Here is a 14,984-nt window from a genome sequence, read left to right as displayed (position 1 = left end):
AAAATTCTTATAGGAGTGAGTTATAAACCTCCAAATATAGTGGAAGAGTCAGAAAATCTTTTATAAGACAAATAGATGCGGCAGCGAAGCAGGGGGAAGTCATTATTATGGGGGACTTTAACTACCCAAATATCAACTGGAAGGCAGAAACCTGCAGCTCCAGGAAGGGAAGTGGGTTTTTGGAAATAGTAAGAGATAATTACCTTTCCCAACTACTACAGGAACCAACAAGAGGGTGGGCACTCCTGGACCTGATCTTAACCAATAGGCCAGACAGAATATCAAAAATAGAGGTGGGGGTCACCTAGGTAATAGTGACCATAACATAGTAAGTTTTCAATTGTCCTTCAATAAAATTATTAGTAGAGGGGCTACAAAAACATTAAATTTCAGGAAGGCTAATTTCCAAAAACTAAGAGAGGACCTTGGGGACATAGACTGGGACAATGCCTTCAAAAATAAAAGTACACAAGAGAAATGGGACATATATTTAAGGGCATCCTGGGTAGATCGTGTGAATGACACATACCATATGGGAATAAACGTAGTAGAAATAAGAGAAATCCAATGTGGTTAACTTCAGCTGTAAGGGGTGCAATAAATGATAAGAAACAAGCATTCAGACTACTAAAACGAGAAGGTAGTGGGGAAGCATTGAGCAACTATAGACAGAAGAATAGAATGTGTAAAAAACAAATAAAAGAAGCAAAAATAGCAACAGAAAGAAGGATAGCCACAGAAAGTAAAATGAATCCCAAAATGTTCTTCACCTATATAAACAACAAAAGACTTAAAACCGAAAATGTTGGTCCCCTCAAAAATAATCTGGGTGTAATGGTGGAGGGGGAAGAGGAAAAGGCCAATCTACTAAATACATTCTTCTCTACTGTATTCACAGAGGAGAATCCCATAACAGACGACATGACTAGGGATAATATAAATCCTCCCATAAATCTCACCTGCCTAACACAACAAGAAGTGAGGAGACGCCTTAAAAACATTGAAATCCATAAGTCACCAGGCCCAAAAGGTATCCATCCTAGAGTTTTGCAAGAATTAAATACTGTGTTAGACAGACCGTTATTCCTAATATTTAAAGATTCTATTACGACAGGGATTGTTCCACAGGACTGGCGCATAGCTAATGTGGTACCAATATTCAAAAAGGGGTCAAAGAGTGATCCTGGAAACTACAGGCCCGTAAGTCTAACATCTATAGTAGGTAAAGTATTTGAGGGGTTTGTAAGAGATGCTATACTAGAGTATCTTAATGAAAATAATCTTATGACGCAGCACCAGCATGGATTTATGAGGGATCGATCCTGTCAGACTAATCTGATCGGCTTCTATGAAGAGGTAAGTTATAGACTGGACCTGGGGGAGGCTGTGGATGTTGTGTATCTGGACTTTTCAAAGGCATTTGATACTGTGCCGCATGAAAGGTTGGTCTACAAAATGAAGATGCTGGGACTTGGGGAAAACGTATGCAAATGGGTAAGTAACTGGTTGTGTGATAGAAAACAGAGGGTGGTCATTGATGGAACATATTCAGATTGGGTTTTAGTTACTAGTGGGGTACCACAGGGGTCAGTGTTGGGTCCACTCCTTTTTAATATATTTATTAATGATCTTGTTGAGGGGCTACAGAGTAGAATCTCCATTTTTGCAGATGATACTAAACTGGGTAGAGTAATCAGCACAGAGAAGGATAATATCATATTACAGAGGGATTTGGAGAAGCTAGAGGCTTGGGCAGTGAAATGGCAAATGAAGTTTAATGTGGATAAATGTAAGGTTATGCACTTGGGCTGTAGAAATAATAAGTACAGTTATGTGCTAAATAATAAAACATTGGGTAAAACTACTTCGGAAAAGGACCTGGGGGTATTGGTGGACAGTAAACTCAACTTTAGTGATCAGTGCCAGGCAGCAGCTGCCAAGGCTAATAAAATAATGGGATGCATCAAAAGAGGTATAGATGCTAAAGATGAGAACATAGTTTTGCCTCTTTATAAATCACTGGTCAGACCACATATGGAATACTGTGTACAGTTTTGGGCACCGGTATATAAGAAGGACACAGCTGAACTGGAGCGGGTGCAGAGGAGGGCAACAAAGGTCATTAAGGGAATGGGTGGGTTACAGTACCAAAACAGGTTATCAAGCTTGGGGTTATTTACGTTAGAAAAAAGACATATATGAATGGACAGTACAGAGATCTTTGTAGTGGTCTTTTTACTCCTAGGTCTGTAACCATGACAAGGGGGCATCCTCTACGTCTAGAGGAAAGAAGATTTCATCATCAGCATCGACGCGGGTTCTTTACTGTACGAGCAGTGAGACTGTAGAACTCTCTGCCACATGATGTTGTCATGGCTGATTCATTAAATAAGTTTAAGGGAGGCCTGATGCTTTTCTTATAATATAATTTTACAAGTTATGGGCATTAGATTTCCAGTGATACGTTGATCTAGGGATTGTTTCCGGTTTCCCTAGGTTGAACCTGACGGACTCTTGTCTTCTTTCAACCTTATTTACTATGCTACTATGTTACTATGGATTAAAAGCAGCTATCCGAAGGTACAAGCGGTTTGGGGTGGGGGTTGGGCAGATTGTGGGTACAGAGTTGCTTAAAGTCTCCTAAAAAATGTAAACAGATCTAACTCAATGTTAAACCAATTTGTCATAGATTCAGGACAATAAGAGAGACCTGTGCATTAGAAACTTCAAAAGAGGAGATATTTACCACTGTGTTTGTTGAGGTTAATTCACACTGGTCTCCTCCTTCTTCCTTGATGGTTGTTTCTGCAATACTTTTGTTTTGGACTGCACAATAGGGAGCTATCAGCAGGTTGGATTCATTTATTCTGCTGATTGTTCTCCTTTAAGTTAAAGAAGAACTCCTGGTCTGAGTTGCAGGGGTGTTCTGATAGTATATGTGAAGCTTCTCACCAACTCACATTACACAGTACATCAATGGGATTAATAAAAAACCTTTGAAAGTTTCCATCAGGCTGAAAGGTCTTAACTGTAAGCTGACGCTCGTCATCTCCATCATTATTATAACGTTCATCATAACGTCCTGTAAACCTTGATGCCTGAAACATAAGAAATATGACAGGAAGTCTTTATTAGCATGTAAAAGAAAAAGGCCCCCTGGCATCAAATCCCCCACCGTCAATTAATTCTGAAACGAAACAGTCTTTTAAATAAAAAATAATAATAACAATAATAAGTCATCAAAAAGTTATATACTGTATATATAGAAGTAGACCCAATAGACCAAAAAAATAAAAAAATAAACTTATAGAGATCAGAATAGGGCAATGTTAAGCACATTTATAAAAAAAAAAAAAAAAAAAAAGACTAAAAGTTATAATTTAAAGGGTAATACAAGTAAATAAAAGATTATTAAATTGAATATAGTTGTTATTGTACTGATCTGGAAACTATAGGGGGAGATTTATCAAACATGGTGTAAAGTGAAACTGGCAAAGTTGCCCCTAGCAACCAATCAGAATCCACCTTTCTTTCCTCACAGACTCTTTGGAAAATGAAAGGTGGAATCTGATTGGTTGCTAGGGGCAACTGGGCCAGTTTCACTTTACACCATGTTTGATAGATCTCTCCCATAGATCACATTTACTGCACAGTAAACAGTGCCCTTTTTTCCACCTTCCAAATATATATATTTTTAGTTTCATGCTATACTTTATGGAAAGATTCGGGTGTGAATACAAACATCAATTTGTCTTGCAAAAAACACCCTTTTATGGCCCTGTAGATTAAAAAAATTTGAGACCACATAAAAAACTCCAGTATTATATATGACACATAGCAGAGAACTTTTGGGCAATGTTCACACAGTATTTTGGTCAGCATTTCTGTCAGTATCTGTAGCTAGGATTCATGGTACCCATTGAGAAAAAAACCCCTACGCTAAGCACAAAGCAAAGCAATATATATATATTAATATATATATATATATATATATATATATATATATATATATATATATATATATATATATATATATAAAATCTCTTGTGGCTGAAGACAGAATCCTTCCAGCAGCCACAAGACTGACTGGCAGGGCAGAGAGCCAATGGCTGCTAGCTCTGTCAGTCCACTGTATTTAACTATAAGGCCCATTAGGGGCCCTTATGGTTAAATACACTGCTAAAAAAATAAAGGGAACATTCAAATAACACATCCTAGATCTGAATGAATAAAATATTCTCATTGAATACTTTGTTCTGTACAAAGTTGAATGTGCTGACAACATCATCACACAAAAATCATCAATGGATTGTGCAGTGACTATTGTCTTGACCTAATGTGTGCGGTCTGTGTACCGTCATAAAATACTTGGCATTCGCATGTTAATTAAAAATAATAAAAATTAAGTTTGAAAAAATAAAAAAGTCAAAATGAGGCTGAGTATTGTGTGTGTGGCCTCCACGTGCCTGTAGGACCTCCCTACAACGCCTGGGCATGCTACTGATGAGGTGGCCGATGGTCTCCTGAGGGATCTCATGTGGCCAGTCCATAGCTTTAATGCCCTAATCCTGCAGGTACTGCTGACACACTCCAGCCACGAGGTCTAGCATTGTCCTGCATTAGGAGAAACCCAGGGCCAACTACACCAGCATATGGTCTCACAAGGGGTCTGAGGATCTCATCTTAGTACCTAGCAGTCAGGCTACCACATGGAGGGCTGTGCGGCCCTCCAAAGAAATGCCCCCCCCCCCCCCCAACTATTACTGACCCACTGCCAAACCACTCATGCTAAAGGATGTTGCAGGCAGCAGATCGCTCTCCATGGCATCTCCATAGGGAGATATATACTCTCTCTCCCTCTCTCTCTCTGAGTGCTGCGAGTTTTTTTGCACATATATATATATATATACCAATAGCATCGCTTGGTCAAGGAAGGGGGGGGGGGGTCCAAGTTGACTTCTTGCACCAGGGCCCAAGAGACATTAGCTACTCCCCTGGTTGTCCTTATACGTTATGTTAGGGCAGACAGTGCGGGTCACATGGCATGGGCCAATAGGACGTACTGTATTATTTACACAATTACCGACGTACTATGGCAGATTTCTGAATACTCACTATTGCCACTGCAGATGTCACTGCATCCCACACTTGATCCTTTAAATACCACTGCGGAATCCTCTGTTGGAACAGGATCCTAATGCTTTCATCTACAAAAGTCAGTTGGTACTCGATTTCTAAGCTGGTGCACCCATTGAGGCTGCCAAGAGCTGGAAGTAAATAAGTCCATGAGAGTCTTAGATCATGGATTTATCTATCTGATTATAGGCACTTACCTAGTTTCTTATGGATAGAGGACTTACCTGAGAGGGCAGTGATTGTCCAGGCATATGCCATAGTAGGGGCTAGAATGGATGTACGGCACCAATGGCCAGTGGTATGGACATTTTATAATATTTTTCTAAGTGAAAGAGAAAGTAAGTGAACCCCTATCTTGAGCCATCCCTTTACTTCAGATACATTTGAATGTGTAAAGGTTTCTAATGAATGACGCTATTGGTAAATATCTTGTATTGTCTCGGCAGGTAAAAACTAAACAGGGACACCATAGAAATACCATGCTTCCCGTATAGTCTCCTGAAGACAATCACTAGATAGGATAAGATTGTATGTAAGTGATACCTAGAGTCAGGTACAACTTCTGTGTACTGTGTTGGTCAGTCGATAGAAATGATAAAAGACTGAGAGTTCTCAGTTCCTTGAGACCTTTTAATGGCTAACTGACTTTGGTCTATGGTCTCTTCATTAGATATGTTAGAGGGATCATGTGACTCCTCCGCTAGGCCTTGATAAAGTGTAGATAACATAAAGTGACCGTAAACTATAGGAGAAGCATAGCCGAATACTTAGCAGATACACCCATGGCTATATATATATATGTAACATGTAACCGGGGCGGCGTCAGCATAAGGCTTAGCCAGTGCCTCCAGGGGTCCAGAGACGATGAGAGGGGCTCGGTGTTCTGATGTTCAGCCGCCTCACTGTAGTGCAGGGTGAGAGGGCTGAACATCAGAACACAAGAAGGAGGACCAGGACCTGCAGAGAGAGAGGGATGAAGGACCTGATCACATGATCAGAAGGTCCTCCATTCTACAGTGTTTAGAGCAGTCAGGCAGAGAGGAACCGGGAGATGACTGAACTGTAAATTCTGTGTGTGTGTCAGTCAGTAATGTGTGTCAGTCAGTATTGAGTGTCACTCAGTAAGTTTGTGTGTGTCAGTCATTAAAGGGGTAGTGCGGCGCTAAGAAATTATTCACAAAATAACACACATTACAAAGTTATACAACTTTGTAATGTATGTTATGTATGTGAATGGCCCCCTTCCCCGTGTTCCCCGTGGCTGAGCATAACTGTGCTCCACCAATCGCGGCTGAGCATAGTTATGACACGGCAGAGGGGGGTTGGCATGAGGGACGGCAGGAGCGGGTCGGCTTACATCTCGACGATTACATCACTGTCAGAAGACGGTGGACGGGGGCCAACACGTATCAGGTATGTATAATGCACTACACTTCCTGGTCCACGGGCGGGGGGTGGTGGGACACGGAGAAGGGGGCCATTCACATACATAACATACATTACAAAGTTGTATAACTTTGTAATGTGTGTTGTTTTGTGAATAATTACTTGGCGCCTCACTACCCCTTTAACCCTTAGACGACCCAGGGCGTATAGTTACGCCATGGAAGTCTGTCCCCAGACGACCTAGGGCGTAACTGTACGCCCTGGGTGTTATTCCCGCTATGAAGCGCGCTCCGGAGCGGAGCGCGCTTCATAGGAGGTGGGGGCCGGCTGCAGTGAGCAGCCGGGACCTCACCGGCAATGACACGCTGCAGCGATAGCGCTGCCGCGTGTCATTAACCCCTTAAACGCCGCGATCGCGGCGCGACCGCGGCGTTTAAGTGTAAGTGACAGGGGGAGTCCCCTGTCACTTACCGATCGGGACCCCCGCAGTGTGACTGCGGGGGTCCCGATCGGTAAAACGGACTGCTGGAGGTCTCTTACCTGCCTCCATGCGGTCCGATCGGCGCTCTGCTACTCTAAGCCTGCACAGGCAGGCTCAATGAGCAGAGCGCCGATAACACTGATCAATGCTATGCCTATGGCATAGCATTCATCAGTGTAGAAATCCAAGTAATGTATGTAAAAGTCCCCCAAAGGGACTTCAAATGTGTAAAAAAAAAAAAGTTAAAAACACCAACACACTACCCCAAAACCCCTCCCCCAATAAAAGTTGAAATCACCCCCCTTTCCCATTATATAAATAAAACATATAAAATAAATAAATAGATAAACATATAATATACCGTAGCGTGCGTAATTGTCCGATCTATTAAAATATAACAAGCGTCATTGCGAACGGTGAACGGCGTACACGAAAAGAGGGGAAAAAGTGCGCAGATTACCGATTTTATGTTACATTATATATATAAAAAAATTAATAAAAAGTGATCAAAACGTCCGATCTTCACAAATATGGTATTAATAAAAACTAGAGATCATGGCGGAAAAAATGACACCCCAGACAGCCCCGTAGGTGAAAAAATAAAACCGTTATAAGCGTCACAATAGTCCCATTTTATTTATAATTAATTGCCAAAAAAAAAGGATTTCATTAAAAAATACATATATAACATTAGAGAATCTGTGTAACCTGCATATGGTTGTGTTCGGACTGACCTATAGAATAATTGTATCATGTCGCTGTTACCATATAGTGCATAACGTAGACATAGGAACCCCCCAAACGTTACCATATTGCATTCTTTTTTATGATTTCACCAATTTATATCTTCATAAATAATATATTTGGAATTCCATCATACATGTTATGGTAAAATGAAAGACGCCATTACAAAGTACAACTATTCCTGTAACAAATAAGCCCTTACATGGCTTGTAGATAAAAAACTGAAAGTGCTAGAGCTCTTAGAAGGGGAGGAGGGAAAAACGGAAACACTAAGATCAAAATTTGCGCGGTCCACTGGGTCATTTTGGGCCTGGTCCTCAAAGGGTTAATGTGTGTCATTCAGTGTGTGTGTGTATGTGTGTGTGTGTGTGTGTGTGTCAGTCAGTGTCAGTAACGTGTATGTAAGTGTCTGCGTAGGTCAGTAAGTGTTTGTGTGTCAGTAATGTGTGTTTGTTAGTGGTGTTTCAAGTGATTGTGCATAGTGGATTGATGGATGAGGGGCCCGCTGAGGCTCTGTTGCCCAAGGGCCTGCAAAATCCTGGATCACCTTTTGCAATATCATACGCTTTGTAATACAAACAGCTGCCCAGTCATGTGACATCCTTTATCACGTTATGCACTTAACAAGATCTTATTATTTTTTATCCTTTTATCCTATTGAAGGAGTCTATTAAAGTCCGGGGTTGGCCTTTTTTTTTTTTTTTTTTCAAAAGAGCAGGGAAGGAGGTGGCTGAACATAACATGCACTCACCTCCCCGGCCCCAGCACTGTCCTGCCCTTTGGTTCCCGGTCCCCCGGCTGGTCTGAGCGGAGACCCGGGTTGTGGTGTATCAGACCCACTAGCATATCTAAACGTGAGTATGAGTATTCTACTTCTTCTACTATCGTGGAGCAGGAGCGCTGCGAGCTTCAGATTGAACATTATAACTCTTGAGAAAGGAACCGGTGCGGTTCCGAAACGCATCGAGTCTCAATAAATATTTTATACGTCAATATTTATTCCATTCTTCCCGGACCTGCGCCCTTTGATCCGTTGGAGGTTTTTATGCATATCCCACCTTATCTGGTCACCTTATACCCCTCTCTTCACGGATTGTCCTCCCTGTAACTTTATTCTTCCTCCTCCATAGTGAAGACTGTGTAGGACCCATAGTGGCATCATAGTCACATAATTAGGTTCTTTAGTATGTTACTCAAATGTTACTGAATTGCCTCCTGGCTGCAGTTTTGCCCTGATATGTGCAAAATTGTGTTAAAAAAGCAGAGATTTTTTGCAAATCATGGAAGATCTATAGCCAGGAGACAATACACCACTGAAAGTCCCTGCTAGTTATTCCATTATACAGTGCCGTCCAGAAAATACTTCCGTCCTTCTAACAGTGCCCACCAAAGAAGGTTCCAGTAAACACCAGATAACATTTTAATTTAGTTCACACTCAGGGCACCAAGAAGGTACGTCTGCATTCAGGGCCATATTAACAGCTGCTGCTGCCCTAGGCTCTAAACCTGACGACGCCCCATCTTGGGGAGCGCAATACCAGACCTGACCAATACCGCCATACTGTGACTGGATAACACCGCCATACCAGACCTGACCAATAATGCCATACTGTGACTGTATAACACCGCCATACCAGACCTGACCAATACCGCCATACTGTGAAAAAGGATAACACATCCATACCAGACCTGAACAATACCGCCATACTGTGACTGGATAACACTGCCACACCAGACCTGAACAATACCACCATACTGTGACTGGATAACACTGCCATACCAGACCTGACCAATACCGCCATACTGTGACTGGATAACACCACTATACCAGACTTGAACAATACCGCCATACTGTGACTGGATAACACTGCCACACCAGACCTGAACAATACCACCATACTGTGACTGGATAACACTGCCATACCAGACCTGACCAATACCGCCATACTGTGACTGGATAACACCACTATACCAGACTTGAACAATACCGCCATACTGTGACTGGATAACACCGCCATACCAGACCTGATACCGCCATACTGTGACTGGATAACACCACCATACCAGACCTGAACAATACCGCCATACTGTGACTGGATAACACCACCATACCAGACCTGACCAATACCGCCATACTGTGACTGGATAACACTGCCACACCAGACCTGACCAATACCGCCATACTGTGACTGGATAACACCACCACATCAGACCTGACCAATACCACCATACTGTGACTGGATAACACCACCACATCAGACCTGACAGATACCCCCATAAATCCCCCTCAACACCAGATTTACTGGCAAGTCTAAAGGAGGTGGGAGACTTAAAAATAAAAAGTTGTTTCCTTCCCCCTGCTCCCTGGTGCTGCCCTAGGCACTGGACCATGGGTGCCTAGTGGTAAATACGGCCCTGTCTGCATCACTGTTGTTGGCCTCATCACCAGCTATATGTACACTTAAAAAGTCAATGATTAATAAAATGTTTCTATACAAAACAACTTGCTTAGAATATGTTGTTCTGTTTATAGCAACCTTGACAATAAACATTACTAGAAGTTTGCTTTACTTGTTGATATTCTGATTATTTGTTCCTGGAAGTTCCTGGTTATACAAGATTTCTTCTTTATCTTTTTTTATTTTTTAAAGGACAACTTCCGCCAAAATGTATTTATAATATGTTATTACATAAGTAAAGTTAGACAAATTCCTAATGTACACTAATTATGGGAAATGCATATATACTGCTATTTCCCTTAATTTCGTAGATCAAGCAGGTTTCAATTTCTCTAAAAAAATGTAACGTCACGACTAAACCCAAAGGGTCCAGCAGAGGGCGCAGTATATGTAAAAATTACATGTAAAAAAATAATAACTTTAAATAAATCTTTAATTTCTGCATATACTGCGCCCCCTGCTGGACCCTATCATCGTCATTAGTGTAATATTTATCATCATAACTTCCTGTAAACCTAAAAACATAAGAAATATGACAGGAAGTCTTTATTAGCATGTAAAAGACAATGGCCCCCTTGCATAACTCACTGCGGAGACACGATGCAATCCTGATATAAAGAAGTGATACTTACAAAAACTTACAAAATCTGACTCAATCAACCGGAAAAAAAAGTATAGAGGTCAGAATAGGGCAATGTTGAGCACATTTATAATAATAAAAAAAAGTTTAAAGGAGAAGTTCGCCCAAAAGTATTTTTTAATATGTTATTACATAAGGAAAGGTAGACAAATTTGTAATATACACTTATTATGGGAAATGCACATATGTTGCTTTTTTCCTCAATTTAGTAGATCAGGCAGGCTTCAATTTCTCCAAAATACCATGACGTCACGAATCAGGGAAGAGCTGGGTGTAATTCCTATGAAGCTACCATCAGGGGGCGCAGTATATGGAGAATATAGCAGCTTGTGCACTGACCGTGTGGCAGGAAGAGGCTCCCCTATCCCCCCAAGGTCCTCCCACACCGGTCCATGCTGCCAGCCGCCCTCCCCTAGCCCCCCCTTTCTCATTCATGCTGCTGTCCATGTTTCCGGCGGCCCCTCCAAACCTGTCTACTCTATTAGAAATTGACGCTCAGAGCTGGTGTAGGTTTCAATATCTTTTTTTTAAATGTGGTGCACGCAGGCGCTGTGCCCCCTCTGCGTGCTGTCGCACTCCCCGTAACGCCCCCCTTTCCGTCCCACTGGTGAAAGTGGCGCAGATCGGCCCGATGCAAATAAAATATTTGCAAAAAGACCATTTGCAAATATTTTTCTGCCGATAGGCACATCCGCACCTAAAAAAGGCATTTTCACCTTTAATACATGTCCCCCATAGTATTCCTGTCAGTATGTATATCCAAAATCTGGAGTGAAACTAACATAAAATTATTTCTCTGTGCCAGAAAGTGCCAGAGGTTTGTAATTTACTTCTATGAAAAAATCTCGTCTTTCAGTACTTATCAGCTAGTGTATGTCCTGCAGGAGGTGGTGTATGCTTTCCAGCCTGGAGATCAGGAGAGGTTTTCTATGAGGATTTGCTACTGCTTTGGACAGTTCCTGACATGGACAGAGGTGGCAGCAGAGAGCACTGCCTCACACCTGAAAGAGTACACCACTTCCTGCAGGACATACAGCAGCTGATAAGTACTGGAAGACTTGAGATGTATAAATAGAAGTAAATTACACATCTCCATAACTTTCTGGAAACCAGTCGATCTGAAAGAAAAACCAGTTTATCTGAAAGAAAAAGATTTTTGCCAAAGTGCCCCTTTAAGTAAGTTATTATCTGAGGAGGACACCCTCTTTGGTCAAAATTATACCTAATTTTAAGTGTAGAATTGCCGAAAGGATTATAATTCTAAGGCTGCGTTTCCAGATGACAAGGATTGTATACAACTAAAACCACTTACGCATTTACCTATAGCGACATGCATTCCTCATAGCGGCAGCCTAAAAGAGGAGGACAGTAGTTCACAGATTAGACTAAAGCCCCTTTTAGGGTGCGTTCACACATACAAGATCTGCAGCAGATTTGATGGCGCAGATTTGAAGCTGCATGTTCAAAGCAAATCAATTCTGGGCAATTAAATCTGCTGCAGATCCTGTACGTGTGAACGCACCCTAACACGGGGCGATATTGAGGAGGCTGTCAGCGCTCGTTTGCTCCTACCTCCCCGCTCGCTGCCGGTGCTATTATACGGGTCGGCAGCGAGCGGGTGAGAGGCGGGCAGCCCATACAAGATAGCAGCGTTCTGCTGCTATCCTGGTCGTTTGTCTTTCAACATGTTGAAAGACAAACGACAGCAACGATCAACCGAAATCGTTCATGTCGGCCGATTATTGTCTTCTATTACACCAGATGATTATTGTCGCTAACGGCTGATATCGGCCAAATACGGCAATAATCGTTTAGTGTAATAGGGCCTGAACACATGATATACCATTTACTTGCATAATCAGATATCTGTAGGTTTGTTTTTTTTGTAGAACCAGCAGATGGCAGCACCACCAAGCAAGGAGAAGTGGAGGAGAGCATGAAAAGTGCCACTTAAAGGAGAAGTCCGGCCAAAATAAATTTTTGATATGTTGTTACTTATGAAAAGTTATATAAATTTCTAATGTACATTAATTATGGGAAATGCACATATAGGGCTATTTCCCTTAATTTAATAGATCAGGAAGTGTTAGAATTCTCTCAGATCCAGTGACGTCACGACGAAAGGTGTAATTCCTATGGAGTGTCCAGCAGGGGGCACTCTCTATATAGAAGTCTATGGGACTTTATAGTTTCTATGTATTTCTATGTAATGTAATGTAGTGTAGTGTACAGTGCTTTATTAAATGAATACATCTATGGAATACTTTGGGGAGCAAGTGTCCCTGCTCCCCAAAGTATTGCATAAATGTATTCATTCAATACATTAGGATATGACAGTAAGCCCGCCGATCCGCCGCATGCCGATCCGGACCATATACACTGAACTACAGCTCTCATCATCTGCTTATAGTATGAACAGGTGATGGGAGCTGTAGCTGGGTTATGGATATCACTTGCCGATGATGCCACTGCTTATGCCGCCGGGTGCAGGGGGGAGCCGCTCAGTACACAGGAGCGCTCCCCCCTCCCCCTCCTCCTCCTTCCGGGATACCTTCTCCCTATAGCACTTCTGACTCCCCGCTTGGCCGCCGCTCTCCGCTCTCATATACCGGCTCCCAATGCTTCCTGGTGTCCGCGCTGATGCATCGGGAGCCGGTATATGAGAGCGGAGAGCGGCGGACAGGTGGGGAGTCAGCAGTGGTATAGGGGGAAGGTTCCCGGAAGGAGGAGGAGGAGGAGGGGGGAGCGCTCCTGTGTACTGAGCGGCTCCCCCCTGCACCTGGCGGCATAAGCAGTGGCATCGCAGGCAAGTGATATCCATAACCCAGCTACAGCTCCCATCACCTGTTCATACTATAAGCAGATGATGGGAGCTGTAGTTCAGTGTATATGGTCCGGATCGGCGTGCGGCGGGAATGCGGCGGATCGGCGGGCTTACTGTCATATCCTAATGTATTGAATGAATACATTTATGCAATACTTTGGGGAGCAGGGACACTTGCTCCCCAAAGTATTCCATAGATGTATTCATTCAATAAAGCACTGTACACTACACTACATTACATTACATAGAAATCCATAGAAACTATAAAGTCCCATAGACTTCTATAGAGAGCGCCCCCTGCTGGACACTCCATAGGAATTACACTTTTCGTCGTGACGTCACTGGATCTGAGAGAATTCTAACACTTCCTGATCTACTAAATTAAGGGAAATAGCCCTATATGTGCATTTCCCATAATTAATGTACATTAGAAATTTGTATAACTTTTCATAAGTAACAACATATCAAAAATTAATTTTGGCCGGACTTCTCCTTTAAAAAGAATGAGTCAGCAGAAAATGACTTATTGTTTATAGAATGTTTTTATGTTAAAGGGGTTGTCCAGCGAAAAAAAATTATTCACAGAATAACACACATTACAAAGTTATACAACTTTGTAATGTATGTTATGTCTGTGAATGGCCCCCTTCCCCGTGTCCCACCACCCCCACCCGTGTACCCGGAAGTGTGGTGCGCTATACATTACCTGTCGCGTGCCGATCGGAGACCGTGGACGACACGACATGCGGTGAGTATAATGCACCACACTTCCGGGTCTAGCGTGGGTGGGGGGAAACACGGGGAAGGGGGCCATTCACAGACATAACATACATTACAAAGTTGTATAACTTTGTAATGTGTGTTATTCTGTGAATAATTTTTTTTCGCCGGACAACCCCTTTAAAGAGCCTCTGTCAGTAGGTTTCTGCCGTCCTATCTCAGGGTAGCATAAACTAGTGACAGAGAAGCTGCACAGAATGATGTATCACTTACATTGTACTGTACAGCTGATCCAGAGATATCCTGCTGAATAACATGGACAATAAGTAGTCCTCTCCATTATGTGCATGAGCCCAGTAGTCCTGGATATTCATGAGAAGCAGAAAACTTCACCCACCAGCTGCTAATTGGCAGTTATCTATCCATGCTGTGTATAGGCAGTCAACTGTCAATCAGCAGCTGGAGGGCGGGGGGAGGGTGCAGCAAGAATCCTATTCTCCTGCATATTAGGAGAATGGCTGAACAGCATAATGTAAGTAATACACTCATTTGTTCAGCATTTATGTCACTAGTTTATGCTGCCCTCATTGAAGG

General features: G+C 42.4%; 1 protein-coding gene across 1 annotated transcript in view; it reads right to left on the bottom strand.

The window, feature by feature from the left end:
- LOC138765726 (uncharacterized) overlaps nucleotides 1-2,962 on the bottom strand; it is a 42,943-nt gene extending 39,981 nt beyond the window's left edge. The window contains exon 1 of the mRNA XM_069942746.1: nucleotides 2,747-2,962. The gene's annotated coding sequence lies outside the window, so the exon portion shown is untranslated. The remainder of the gene's footprint in view (nucleotides 1-2,746) is intronic.
- Nucleotides 2,963-14,984: the final 12,022 nt, after the last annotated feature.

The sequence above is a fragment of the Dendropsophus ebraccatus genome, chromosome 10 (assembly GCF_027789765.1).
Source record: "Dendropsophus ebraccatus isolate aDenEbr1 chromosome 10, aDenEbr1.pat, whole genome shotgun sequence".
In the NCBI taxonomy this organism is placed as follows: domain Eukaryota; kingdom Metazoa; phylum Chordata; class Amphibia; order Anura; family Hylidae; genus Dendropsophus; species Dendropsophus ebraccatus.
This window is presented reverse-complemented; position numbering and strand designations above follow the sequence as displayed.